The sequence below is a fragment of the Ostrinia nubilalis genome, chromosome 17, assembly GCF_963855985.1.
Source record: "Ostrinia nubilalis chromosome 17, ilOstNubi1.1, whole genome shotgun sequence".
Taxonomy (NCBI): Eukaryota; Metazoa; Arthropoda; class Insecta; order Lepidoptera; family Crambidae; genus Ostrinia; species Ostrinia nubilalis.
The window spans coordinates 5,087,540-5,102,485 of NC_087104.1; the positions used below are offsets into that span (position 1 = coordinate 5,087,540).

Below are 14,946 nucleotides of genomic sequence, written 5' to 3' on the forward strand. Positions count from 1 at the left end.
CGGGATATTATGCTTAAAATACACTGATCTGCGAAAGTAAGTAACGGACGAATCATTAAATCATTTTTTAATTTATTTTTTTTAGTTAGGGGAGGCCTATGTTCAGCAGTGGACGACCTATGGCTGAAATGATGATGATGTAGAAGCTCAGTTGCGATCATAAGTAACCCATTTAGCAGAGAACGTGTTAGGTTTAATGCTTGTTTAACGCTTAAAAACTGCTCCGTGAGTCTTAGACCTTATACTAAATATAAATACAAGTTGTCTGCATTTCTGCAGAACAAAAAAATTTGAATATGAGGTTTCACCTTCATATAAATAAGCGCCTTATCTTGCTTTGTTAATATTTTGATCAATATTGTTCCTTCGACAACACAATGAAAGCTGTGAGTAGACTACAATAAGTGTTAACATTTATTTTAATGGAAAACATTATATTTTTTACTTCTTTTTAATTCATTGTTGGTTTAAAGTCAAACATTCTAAATTATTGTAATATAGGAGATGACAACGTAAAATATCCTAACTATATTCTTACGAATAATTGTCGAGATTTTGAATAGGAATTTGATTCTTTGAGTTTGTTTGGTTATAATGCTCTTGTGTGTGTGTGTGTGTGTGTGTGTGTGTGTGCGTGCGGTAGTTCCTATTTCTTCTATGGAACATCACAAGACATGATTGGACAAAGTAAGATTTTATTTATTTCTTGTTTTGTGCTTCCCACAATGGTTTATGGAACACATGAAATACTTACCCTGGGTTGCACCATCCTACTTTAACTATAACAAACGTCAAAAGTCTGTCAAAGTCCATACAAAACACCAGTTATAGTTACGGTTAAAGTAAAGGTGATGCAACTCAGCTTAAGTCTTAACACTAGAGTGCTCGCGCGGGTGACATATGTCACCCAGGGTGTAAAATTTGTAAATATTTTTTCAAGGTATCGAGCTACAGTGCTGCCTTCTTAGGTATTCCTCGAGCATGTATTGTCGCACATGATAGTAGTAACGCCATGTTGCTAGACGCATCAATGTGAGTGCAGAAAACATTTAAAGTGTTTGGGTGACGCATGTCCCCCGCGCGAGCACTCGAGGAATTGTTTGAGATCTTATCATCGCGGTTTAAAATCAAGTTTACTTTCATGTAAGTTCAAAGTTATACTTTTTAACCATTTTTTAAACTTTTACAATAACTATATATTGCTTTATAAGCATAAACTGATGCAAGAAAGTAGTTGTTTTAGATTGTAAGTAATGTAGTAATAATACACCTAGGTCTATAAAATTAAAAACCAGGATTCTTCTGGGGTTGCGAGAACACCAACTAGCACAAAACTTGCCAGTACTGTGGCAAAGGACGATGTGTTTATCGCACAAGAGCAAGAAATCGAAGCACTCGTAAGCAAATGTAACAAGTGGAATAGGCGTTTTTGTCCAGATCATCAAATCAAATCGTGCCCGAGTTGTGATCAAAATATCACAGAATAAGATCAATCTATTGATTAACTTTCTAATTAGGTGATATTTTTGCCAAAATAATGGGTCCAAGGACTATTTAAACGACATTGGTCTCGTCGACTCTAAAATATTTGGAAAATATTGAAGTATTTATTTTGGTGTATAATATGAGTTCATGAAAGAATTACTCACTTTTTTTAAATTATTTAGTAAGAAATATTGTTTATGTTTAATATTATAAATTGTTTTACTTGTATTAATTAAGATTAGAAAAAATAAACCCATATCATAATGGGTGACATATGTGACCCGCGCGAGCACTCTAGGAGTATTTAGGGGCGCGAGCACTCTAGTGTTAAGACTAGTAACAAGAGTCTCTAATACTGGTAACTGTAAAATATCCTTACTTTGCCACAACCTTTAACTTAGTATGTATTACTTTGTAGATTTTATACTAAGTCAAGCAGAAAATAGTCTTCTAAGATTCTCATGGTAGGTATATTTTGGGAATATTTTAGTTACATTCTGTTCTAAGACAGTAAAGCCAGGTATAAAGATACCGTAGTTGTATGAAATCAATGAGAGAAAAATGTATGATGTCATGTTCCATAGAAAAAAAATATTATGGTGCGTCCACACTGGGCGAACGGGCTCGCGCGGCAAACTCGATATTCTGCTCCTGCAAGAGCAGGGTGAGCAGGATGTCAAGTTTGCCGCGCGAGCCCGTTCGCCCAGTGTGGACGCACCATTAGGGAATCAAAATTGATATGCGTACTTTCCATTGACCTAGCTAGTCAGTGCCTGAGGTATGAGAGCGACAGGGGAGAGCGTTTTTTGTTACGTCAAATGTCAGCGAGACTTTTATTATGTCACCAAGTCGTTGCCAAAATAAAAGAAGAAGAAGTAGAAGACTTTTATGCTCTGTCATGTCATAATGTCAAATCACCGCTGTCGTGCCGCTCCCATACCGCAGGCACTGTCTCAGTTAAACGCTACAGTACAGCTGTATAGTTACATCACATAAAGAATCTTAATAGGGATGATGACTGGGTAATGAAATCGAAATTCTATTTAGTCCGTCAGACAGATAATTAGAAAATATTAGACTCATATTTTTTATTTTTTTCCATAATCGAATATTTACAGTAAAATATTGAGTTGAAATGTCGCGTGACGTCACTTTTGAGTAAAAATTCTACTCAAGCGTGACGTATCGCGCCATTTCAACTCGATGTAGCACTGTTATTATTTAATTATGAAAGAAAATAAAAAAGATGAGTCTAATATTTTCTAATATCTGTCTGACGGACAAATAATTGAAATTTTGTCATCTAGCCTATTGCAGTGCTCGATTCCGACTCGCACTTGACCAGTTTTTTTGTTCCAGATCACCTACGCAGTTGTAGTGGTTTGCGTGGTTAGCGCCGTGGTGGAGTGGGCGATGGCTGCGCCCGCTCCAGACACCCGCCTTGGTCCAGTCCACGCTATGCTGTTTTCAGGATTTGGTAAATAAGCGGCACCTCTCAAGATTGCAGTAATGGTTTTATGATGGACACAGTAACGAGTTCAAATCAGTTGGCATTTAAAAATATGTTATCTTATTAAAATTTATGCACTTAAAAATATTTTTTCATTTACCCTACTTACGAAGTTACTATTCTTTCATTTTTAGGGTTCCGTACCTCATAAGGAAAAAACGGAACCCTTATAGGATCACTTTGTTGTCCGTCCGTCCGTCTGTCAAGACCCTTTATCTCAAGAACGCTTGAACGTATCAAGCTGAAATTCACATGAAATACTCAGGTCTATTGTCCCTTTAAGCTGTGAAAATATCAAACTTCTAAGCCAAGCCAATCAAAAGATACAGCCGATTATGTCGATATTTTCAACAAATTTTCGACACTCGCAAAGGAATCAAAACCTACAGGATACTTCCCGTAAACTCAGAATCTTGAAATTTGGCATAAAGCATTGTCATATAATGCAAATATAGGAAAAATTGCGAAAATTTCATTTTTTTAGTTATATAATATAATAAAAATATTTTAATAAAATGAAACTTACTACCTTATTTCTCACGAACGAATAAAGGTATCAAATTGAAATTTATACCAAATACCTAGATCTATTGTCCCTTTAAGAAGTAAAAAAATCAAACTTCTAAGTTAACGCGATCAAAAGATACAGCAGTTTATACCGACACCTTAGACGAATTTCCGTCACACGCTAGGGAATCAAAACCTACAAGGTACTTCCTGTGAACTCAGAATCTTGAAATTCGGCACGAAGCAACGTTATATAGTACAGAGAAAGGAAAAATTGCGAAAATGATGAATTTGAAGTTATATAAAATTTAAAATATTATTTTTGCTTACATGACATAAAATATTTTTTTAATAATTATAAACTTACTACCTACCCTTTTTCACATGAACGCGTAGAGATATTAAAGTTGAAATTCATATCAAACACTTCTTAAATCTAATTGCCTCTAAACTGTGAGAAATTCTAAATCAACGCAAAAATTCAAAACGCTGAGGTAGGTACCTACCTATAATGCAAATATAGGAAAAATAAATAAATAAAAAATAAAAATACCGCATATTTTGAAATTCGCCACTACTCGCAACGGAATCAAGTAAGTAATTTGATTTAATACGTCATAAATTGTAAACCGCTACGTTTGTACGGCGGAACCCTCGGTGTGCGAGCCCGACTCGCACTTGGCCGGTTTTATTACATATAGTCACACTTACTAAAATAAACTTAAAATTGTATATAACTGTTGTTGTAGGTGGACCGGTGGCCTGGTGAAGGTCGTGGGAAATATCTGGATGCGGGCAGAGCGCAGGAGTGGTCGTTTTATATTTTTTAGATTTTTTTTGAAAAATTTGGGTTTTTTTTCTCGATCAAATTAGTACATAAATGCAAAAAACGCCCTTTAAGTTTGTCAGGTCGGTAGGATAAGGTAGCTAGTAAATTGATAACAATCATGCTGCGTATACAATTTTGGCTTAGGCAGTGGCAGCGAAAATAAAACAAAAACTTATGTTTTCTTGTTTTTATTTCTTAACCTAAGCTGTGTATAACACAGATTTGAACAAATGGGTACGAATGAGATGAGTGTACTAAAACATAATGGCACATCAAGAGTAACAGTTGAACAACAAAAATAGCTTTTATTTCCAGGAAACAAGGTCGATCTTGAAGTCAGTATTTAACTTGATGTGTACATTGATGAGGACAAACTGTTTCACCGGTTTTCTTCGCCACCGCGAGCTAGACCTGGCTTGCCTGTTAACAATAAATATTACCTATTGTAAGTAATTAATATATTTCCTGAATAAATAACATATGAGTAACTCTATAATGTAAAGTCATTATGATTAAACGAAGTTTAGGAACTGTGTATGTTATTTCAATTTGTCACATCTTCTAGCCTGGGCAATGGGCATTATCTAAAATCTCTTTAAATTTACTAAGATACAGATATTTTTAATCTCGTAAAGTCACTGTAAGTAGGTATAAGCAGAGTAACATGCAGTGTGACTTGATGGGATTTTTTTCCCAAAGAGTCACATCCAAAAAAGTAACACTGTTACTCGTTGGAAAAAAAATCCCAACTAGTACCAGTGTTACTTGCGATTCAATCGCACGCTTGCACGGGACAGAATTGAAATGAATTTTAATTCAATCAAAGAAGAACGGTCATCTGTGACCCAGGCCCGACAGAAACGAGACATACCTCAGTTTTTTTGTCATGTCTTAATTAGTTAAATTATATATTTTTTATATTCGAAATCTATGTATAACACCAAAATATTACCCTTTGTTTTTGTTCAGGCGTTATACAAAAACTAATACAAAATGCCTATTTATCACCAAAATTGGTAAATGTATCTATGTACCTAAATGTCTATTACAGCTGCTATGGAATGTATCTAGGTGACCTGGAGATACAGCCGGATTATACAGGGTGGAAACGATAAGTGATCTCACTCGATTATTTCTAAACTATACAAGATATCGAAAAACTAGTTACTGATTCTGAAAGTGCTTCACGAGCTCTTTCAAATGGTACCAATAAATAGGTTACAGATTATGGAAGCTGGTAAGATTGAATTTTTGGATTTTGTAACTTCTCGTTTCCACCCTGTACAATCCGGCTGTATCTCCAGGTCACCTAGATACATTCCATAGCAGCTGTAATAGACATTTAGGTACATACATTTACCAATTTTGGTGATAAATAGGCATTTTGTATTAGTTTTTGTATAACGCCTGAACAAAATCAAAGGGTAATATTTTGGTGTTATACATAGATTTCGAATATAAAAAATATATAATTTAACTAATTAAGACATGACAAAAAAAATGAGGTATGTCTCGTTTCTGTCGGTGCTGGTTTTTTTTTGTATGGGGCGTGACCGTTCTTCTTTTGAAATTACCTTGCTCTGTGCCGTCTACGACTTGAACTGAAACAAAAAAACGGATTATTTTGTTTATTTATACTTTTGCACACAATACAGTGGCGACCTTAATTTTTCTCACAAATAAAAAAAAAGTCGAATTCAAGGATAGAAAGATTCAGGTCTGTGATTGGTCAAAACATTGACATTCTACTCACATTCTTAAACCTGTCTCGATTTAAGATCGATTTGGGCTAAATATTATTATGATAAAAATAAGTAGGCAATTAAAGCTCACATTACTACCTATGTGTTACTATGCACTCAAAACCTTCAAGCATAGTTTCTTGTGATTCGTTGGATTTTCGCTTCAGTTTATTCAAAATTAATAAAATAGGTTTAACAATAAATGTACTTAACTGAAGTACATTTTAGTACTCATTTAAACTTTTTATTGGTCCAAATACCTGATGAATGAGATTCGGCCAATATCTTTTATTAATAAGTAAATGAAAATAAAATAAATGATTAAATATTTGAATGGTAATAAATTATTAAATATTTGAATGATAATAAATGATTTGATATTTGTATGATTGAGAAATTGAAATTGTCTTACTTTGTTGGCCACCGTCCACAACGTTAACTGAAACAGAAATAGAAGGAAATTAGCACCTAAGTAGGTAAATAACATTACAAAAAAAAAAGCTTTCCTCTAAATCTGTTATTACTTTTTGAAATGGAAAGATAAATATAAGTACTTTCCTTAAGGTGAGATGCAAGCCAAGCTATTTGCATTGCCTTTTGTTATTTTTTTATTGCCATCGCCTTCAGCGTATTCTGTGTGCGTTTTGATATACACATTGTGTAATACATTATATACACGAAAGTCAGTATAAATAAACTATTTTTGAAATTAGCTTGAGAAATGGTATGTTTCACTATTATACCTAATTTGGTGTGATATACTCATAGCGCTCTCTTTTTATTAGCGCCTCTATCAACTATACAGGCAAATAAGCTTGGCAGTAAATTAAATAAGAAGTTTCCTAAGCAAGGATGCTTAGCATAAGTATTTTATTAATTTCAAGCTGATGCTAAGAATAGAAAATAAAGTGTTTAACAAAAGAAAATGTGTAACATAACTTAGTACTTGTAAGACAAAATAAATTACCTTGATTTTCTCCATTCACGACGTTAACTGTAAAAGTAAGAAGTTATTAATTAGAATTTTACTTGTATTTTTAAATGGACATTAATACATACGTGCTCTTAAGTGTTCTATCTAAATGCAGCTTACCTTCGCCACCTGCAACAAATGGTTGGATTTAAAATACGTAAGGCTCTACGAAACTCTACAAAACTTAATAGACTAAGAGCTAGTGAACGTCAGATCTACGTTATAAAAGCTGAAAGTATTTCGGCGCATCAACAATCATTATTTAGGGTGAGGCAAAGCCACGATGACCGCAACTTCATAATGCACCAACGTTCTTACCTATTTTGGGAACATGCGCTGACAAACTTTCAGCTTTTATAAAATAACGTAGATCTGGCGTTCTCTAGCTCTTAGTCTATGATCACTTTAATGCCAGTCACTAATCAAGTTTGTTGGATGACATTTCTGAGGATAGTCTTTACGCAATCAAATGTTTTTAAGCTAAGAACTCATGGATAGTTTTTTTTTGTGTTGAGCGGCAAGGCAAGAAGTCCTAGCCTAGCCACCATTGTAGATCTATTGTGATCGCTAATGCTTTCATAATTGTTGTGTGCTTTGTTTTAAAATTTTTGTATTTGTGTCGTGTGCAATAGTACTAACTATTATGCCAGAAAATACCTTTTAAAACAAATTATTTTTTTGGTTAAAATAAATTTAAAGCCAGCAGAGGAAGCTTGTGAGACGTTCCGTGAGTTTTAAGCCTTATTTAAAATTAGAATCATAAAGCAAAAAGTCTGAGGACGCGGTTTCGTCTTCATATAAATAGGTAGGCGCATTTGGATTGCTTCATTAATATTATTTTCTCAACATTGGCTCTAACATAATGAAAACTGTGAGTAAATTAGATTTTTATTTAAACTCAAATAAGTGAAAAGTCATTAAAATATTTGTGTATATTATGTTTGATAAAAAGTGTGTGTGTATTAAGAGTGATTAAATGTTTAAATTATCATCCACACATCTAATGAATGTTCTTGTTACGGCACCTACTTACCTTAAAGTATCTTTAATACTGAATTTTAGAATAATTTAGTGACCATTTGATTCCCCGAACGACTTCTGCGACAAATATGGCGTTTTTTTGTTTCAGTTAATTTGCGCAATTGTTGTGGCTTTAGTGGTTATTATGATGGCTAACCAATCGACACAGGGTCCTACTAGAACTCCCACACACTTAGAAAGGCTTCAAGCTCTACTGGAAGCTGGAACCGGTAAATAAGCAAAGATTTAACGGTAACGTACCTACGTGATATCTACTAATTAGTAATAAATCAGTAGCTGTATGTTTTTGTAAATAAAGTTACATTAAAGAAAGTGCTTTTATTCACCCTTCAAACAAACTTGACTTTCACTGGTTGGGTTTTTATTGGCGGTCAAGCTGTAGATCCTGGCTACACAGGAGTTGCAGTGGTGGGAAAGTCCCGTCACCCTTCTTTATACGAGTGTATGTACATAATAGCAGTTTTACACAGAATTAATAAGTACGTTTTACTGTAAATATTATAGGTTATTTCTTACTTTTGTTTTATTTTACTACAAATTAAGATGACACAATGAATTTCTATAATAAAATTGGAGACCTATTGGGAGTGATGGACCGAAAATCTGGTGAAAATCGCGGAAAGTATTTAATTTGGATGCGGGCAGTGCAGCGGGCCGTTATGGAAAGCCTTGAGGGAGGCCTTTGTCCAGCAGTGGACGTCATTTGGCTGAAATGATGATGATGATGATGAATCTTACCTTGAGGTTTGGCGTTGGTGACGGCGAGCAGAGCCACCAGAGCGAGTAAGAACTGCAATCGAAGTAAGTATGTAATTAATTACGATAATAACTATAAATAGTCATTTTCAATAAGGACATCATCACACAAAAACGATCTTTTATACTAGACTAATTTATTTGTTTTATAATTTATATTAATCGTAAGTTTATGGTCTTGACTTGAGACCATAAGTAGTAAGTACTTATAGGTAAATTAAATATCTCATAGAAAAGCAAGTTTCCAATTTTTCCCCTCTTTATAATTTTTCCCTATTTAGACAATTCTTTACTAAATAAGTAGGTATGATAGTTTGTTTATGGTTGAGAGATTATCAGTTTATATTGATTTAAAATTATTTAGTTTCCTTATTTTTCTCCATTAGACTACACAATCACTACTGTTTGTACAACCAAATTAGCACTCTAATTATTTAATAGGAAATTCGCGTGACTCGTTTTGTCGTCGTTTGTGGAATCAAGGAACAGGATATCTTTATTTGGAATTCTTAGCTTGTAAATTCATTTCTTTTAGGTCAAAAAAGGATGCTTTTTATAGGCGAGGGCTCTCTCGTGACACAAGCATATTTAGCTCAGTACGAGAGGGGCTAACGGGAGTATTAGTAATTTGTTTGTGCAATAAAATAATACTAAATCATCTTTAAAAAAATGTAAAACTATCTGTTTATTTTAATAATCTGTAAATAAAGTAAAATTTCATTCAATCAAATGATTACGATTACCACCTCTGATTGGTTGTTCAAAACATTTCTCCGCTCCGGTTTACTTCGCCTTGGTGGAAGGAAACCGGGCCTTACATAGAAATATCTTGGTGCCGCGCCGCTTTAGTGGGCTTTGGCTCTAATGTTGCTGAAATTGCTTTTTAGAGAAACGTAGGTAGTCATATACTTAAAAAGTAATGGAATATATTTTAGTAGGTGTTTTCCTCAAATGAAGGCGAGTGAAGTCGCGGGGCACTATAAAAATATTTTAAGATTACGTACAAAAATAGCGCCAACGTTATTACTAGTGTTGCTGTCAATTGACGTCAATATTGTCTCTATTGGTGTTAATATTAATAAACAAGTTTCATGTTTTCTTCCGTTGCCACAATTGTAGGCGGATTAGCTCTAGGCATTAGCGACAGACCGTAGAATAACTTGATGATGGCAATGTAATACGTAAGGCAATACCTAGACCTAAATTGTAGACAAAAGTGCGTATTTATTATGCATTTTCCTATAATAACTCCTATTTCTACTTAAATAGAAAGACACGTGTCTTAAAACGCGACATTTATTATAAGTTAGGTACATTATGTACTCAAGCCTTGACGAAAAAAAATATTTAATAGAAAACTCCTATTTCTATTCTTATTTATTACCATAAATTACTAGATAGATGATAGAGCTACAGCTCTACCTTGAATTGAATAATGGTGGTAAATTGGATACTTAAATTAGATTCAACTTTTCATATTACATCACAAATTACTCACTTACAGATGTTATTAATTTTCATTGCTACGTACATACCATCCAGAAAAGTGGGTATCCCAAAGCTCCTATACAACAATAAAGTTTCGATAAGTTCTCTTTTTCAGTATTTTTAAAATTAATGACAGATATAGAGTCAATTTTCGAACTAGAATCGAGAGTTCGAGATAATTATAATTATTTTAATCACAAGTAGGTATTAAGACACAAAAAGTTCTCGAAACCTGTTGTTACGCACTTGATCTTCAATCCGTCACACATGACGACAGTCACATATTAATTGAGTTAGGACAAAAAATCTCATACAAAGCTTTTTGCAAGGTTCATCACACTAAACCTAAGAAGAAAAACACTGGGTTTTACCAAGACGTGCTTTATAAATAACTTTTTGGTCGAAGTCTTAAATAATAATAATAAATAATAATCTCCTTGGACACTACGCTTCTAGTCCCAAACTAAGTAAAGCTTGTACTTAGACCGATATTTTTAAAAATTATGCAAAATTGTCTGAACTTTGCATTAATGTTAATGCTTTCATTTTTACCACAGGGCTGCCACTTGGCTTTCTAATTTTACCTAATACGACCTAATTAAACGTCATAAGTTAACGTCTAAGGCGGGGTTGCACTGTCTTACTTTAACTAACGTCAAAAACCTGTCAAAATCCCTACAAAAACACCGGTCACGGTTATAGTTACGGTTAAAGTAGGATGGTGCAATTCAGCCTAAGTTAAGCAAACTTAGGAAATCGCTATTTTCTTAACGCGAATTCACTGAGTACAAAATTGTAGACTACGTACCACTAGCTTGTTGTTCATGATTGTTGAGATGTATATTCGGACAAAAGATAATATAGACTGTGGACTGTAGTGATGACTTAGATCTTTTATAGTGAGATAATATTGACTTTCCGTTAAAGTCACCTCTGACCGCCACCCATGACCGGCTAAGATAACGTGTACTGTACATACTTATTTGCTCATTAGTTATTTGGTTATTGTGTAAAATTAAACTATAATCACGAATAACTCGTATGCTTTTCTTTAGAGTAGTCTAGCACTGATTAGCTAGGAGAAAAAAGGAAAAGATACTGAATACATCGACGATCTGGTGAAGGTCGCGGGAGGTGCCTGGATGCGAGCGGCGCAGGACCGGTCTTTGTGGAAATCCTTGGAGGAGACCTTTGTCCAGCAGTGGACGTAACGTCTTTCGACTGAAACGAACCAACTGAATACAAAACCGTTAGATACTTATACTTAAGTATGAATGTAAACAACATCATAGGTACCCCTAAGAACCTCTGAGTGTCACTCGGTTAGCTAGCACAGAAAATATACTCAACATCATATAAATCGCACCTTCCGCGACGCGAACTTTAAAGATTTTCTTCTGACACAATCATGGTGTCCCAACAATATTGGTGTTATTTGAAAGCCCAATAAATAAACTTAAAGAAAAATACATTTATTTTTTTTATAAACCATTAACAGGTACCATAAATGTCACTTGAAAAATGACCTCACTTTGGGCTCACCTCTGGGATCAATTAGACCATTTTTTGTGGTTACAAAACCAAATAATGATCTTACAATGTCCTTTTTAACAGATGGATAGCGATTAATCCCAATTTAACAGTTTTATAACCATAAAAGTTGGCTCAAGCGTAACTACTTATTTTTCGAAGAAGTGCCTCTGGATCCTTCTCCAAACACATTTTTGGGGTAAAAACCTTTCCTTTAATGAAATGAAGTTTAGAACTAGGCTTTGAAATGCAACCAATGTTGGTGGGAAGTGGGGATGCATACGTTTGAGAAGTGCTTGTTACGGGAGGTGCGATTTATTTGATGTCGAGTGTATTTTAAGTATTTGATTTTATTGAGGTAGAACATCGATGGGCTAGAGGTAAAGTCGCAATATTCAGTGTGCTTACTATGAGTTTACGTTAGGTGTGCTTGCTAGCGAATACGTCAAAAAAATCTATGAATATTTTATTTCTTGAAAGTAGCCACTAGGGGCGCTGCACAATATGTCATACAACTAATTGTGATTGTAAACCTTACTTACTCAGCCGTACGACTAATAAACATCAGAGTGCTAACCAGTTTCATTCACGAACTGTATTAAGTTCAAGGTTTTATAACAAAAGGGATTCTACTATTTACCTGAATTCTTATTTCTGTCTTTTAAACAGTAGTTAAAGTTTCCCGTTTGGTTCCGGGTGAACTCACCCCCACTTTTCCCCTGTGGATTGGCGAGAGCAATAGAACATCTGTAGGCCTAGGATGCGCGCCGCGATAAGCGTTTATCGCGCCATATTTTTATCTATATTACACGATAAGCCCATATGTTTGGTTTGTCGTCTAAAATCATCGATAAGATTTTATCACGCATCCTAGGCCGGCAGGACTCCTCCCTGGGGTATTCTTCAAAGCGCACTACTCTCTAATCTGTGAAGCGCACCCATTTTGAGGCGCACCTACCACAAAATGGGTACCTTAGTATGAAGCGCAATGAGGAATAGTTTAAGGCTGCTTTATTAGGAGGTTCTGGAGTGGAGACCGCGTACCGGAAAACGCAGCGTGGGACGTCCACCCACAAGGTGGACCGACGGCATCATAAAGGTTTGCATGGGAAGGCGCTGAACGCAGGCCGCTACCAACCGGGCAACATGGAAAGCATTGGGGAAGGCGTAATGTGCAGCAGTGGACGTCCTATGGCTGAGATGATGATGATGATGTTTAGGTGCGCCTCAAATGGTTGCGCTTCGAAGAATACCACACTTTTTCAGGACGTGAGGGCTAGGATTTCATCTTTTGTCATCGTCTAGCTTAGATTTTAATTTCTGTACCACCACTTGAATTACTCACGACTAATTACACACAAACAGTCTATTTGTGGTTGTAAATTACTGCCATTAATGTCTCTAATTTTAGTTCAGTCGGTGTCAAAGGTTTGCAAAGAAAATTGGCACTTGTGAATGCAAAACTACATCTATTGTTATGTTTATGTCCTACAAAAGTGTTTAACAATTACTTTTAGACAAATACATGATTTTAGACTTATAAAGAGTAGCAATGAACAAGAAATATTTTATCATAGAGGCTACATTCTGTGAATACCCCAAGTAAAGAATTATCGACTTAGTTGAGATAGAAATGGAAATTAAATGAACAATTTTGTTACTATTTTTACGCTGTTATAAAATTGTATGACGCGACTTCTTTTCTTTACATTAGTATTTATGCTTCTAACTTATCTTATACTAATATCTGTCTGTCTGTCTTGCTTTCACGCCTAAAAAACTTAACCGATTTTGATGAAATTTGGGGATTGGAGGATTTTTTAAGGACATAGGGACATTGAAACAGGGACGCGTGCGATAGAGTTTTTCTGTGACAGACAAAATTCCACGCGGGCGAAGCCGCGGGCGAAGCCGCGGGCGGAAAGCTATAGTAGTTTATAAGTAAAAAAAAGTCGCTCCCGCAATGTGTGCGCTTAGATCTTTTAAACTACATACTTACGAATTTTAATGCGCTTTTCAGCAATAGAGTGATTCAAGGGGAAGGTTTATATTTTATAAGGATCCCGTTTTACCCCCTTCATCTATCTTACGCGGTTTAGATTTTTTCATACAAATGTTTTTCCCGCTAACTCCCGTTCCCGTAGGAATTTTGCAATATCCTGTTGTAACTAAGCTTTAAGTTTACTAAGGTACCTGCATGCTAAATTTCAAGCGTCTAACTTAAGCGGTTTAGATTTTTCATACAAAAGGATTTTCCCGCTAATTCCCGTTCCCGTGGGAATTCCTAAGTATACTATAACCTGCCCAGGAGTATGAAGAATAATTGTACCAAGTTTCGTTAAAATCCGTCGAGTAGTTTTTGTTTCTATAAGGAACATACAGACAGACAGACAGACAGACAGACAGACAGACAGACAGACAAAAATTTTACTGATTGCATTTTTGGTATCAGTTTCGATAACTAATCACCCCCTGATAGTTATTTTGAAAATATATTTCATGTACAGAATTGACCTCTCTACAGATTTATTATAAGTATAGACTAGCGGCCGCCCGCGACTTCGTACGCGTGGATCCCGTTTTACCCCCTTCATCTATCTTGCGCGGTTTAGATTTTTTCATACAAATGTTTTTTCCCGCTAACTCCCGTTCCCGTGGGAATTTTGCAATATCCTGTTGTAACTAAGCTTTAAGTTTACTAAGGTACCTGCATGCCAAATTTCAAGCGTCTGACTTGAGCGGTTTAGATTTTTCATACAAAAGGATAGCGGCCGTCTGTTTCTATAAGGCGGTTTGCTAGTAATAAATAAATACTGGCCAGTAAAGTTGTACTAATTATGTCCGGCTATTTCAGGCTATTTATACTTGTAAGTTTTTTTGAAAATGCTCTAAAAGGAGACTTGATTTATGAAGTACCTACCAACTTCGCGTGAATATTGGAACCTAGCTCAGTGACATTTCCTTAACGCGTTCTTCTGTAATTAATAAAACAAAGTGAGGTTTCCATTCAGTGAACGTATACAAACAAAATTAATGGTACTTACATACAATAAAGATTTTTTGAGTTTGAAAAAAAATTTCTAAC

At 35.1% G+C, this 14,946-nt stretch overlaps 2 long non-coding RNA genes across 4 annotated transcripts; one reads left to right on the forward strand and one right to left on the reverse strand.

Moving 5' to 3' along the window:
* The first annotated feature begins 261 nt into the window (after nucleotides 1–261).
* On the forward strand, nucleotides 262–3,080 carry LOC135079914 (uncharacterized). The gene is made up of 2 exons (XR_010258917.1): nucleotides 262–386; nucleotides 2,845–3,080. It is a non-coding gene; the product is annotated as an uncharacterized LOC135079914 (long non-coding RNA).
* Nucleotides 3,081–4,503: 1,423 nt separating this feature from the next.
* On the reverse strand, nucleotides 4,504–11,236 carry LOC135079915 (uncharacterized). 3 transcript variants are annotated; one of them, XR_010258919.1, is made up of 7 exons: nucleotides 11,140–11,236; nucleotides 8,826–8,877; nucleotides 7,167–7,175; nucleotides 7,041–7,067; nucleotides 6,486–6,512; nucleotides 5,906–5,932; nucleotides 4,504–4,751 (listed from the first exon to the last, which is right to left on the reverse strand). It is a non-coding gene; the product is annotated as an uncharacterized LOC135079915 (long non-coding RNA). The 3 variants fall into 3 exon arrangements; XR_010258920.1 differs by having other exon boundaries at nucleotides 7,133–7,175; XR_010258918.1 differs by lacking the exon at nucleotides 7,167–7,175.
* Between the last annotated feature and the right edge of the window lie 3,710 nt (nucleotides 11,237–14,946).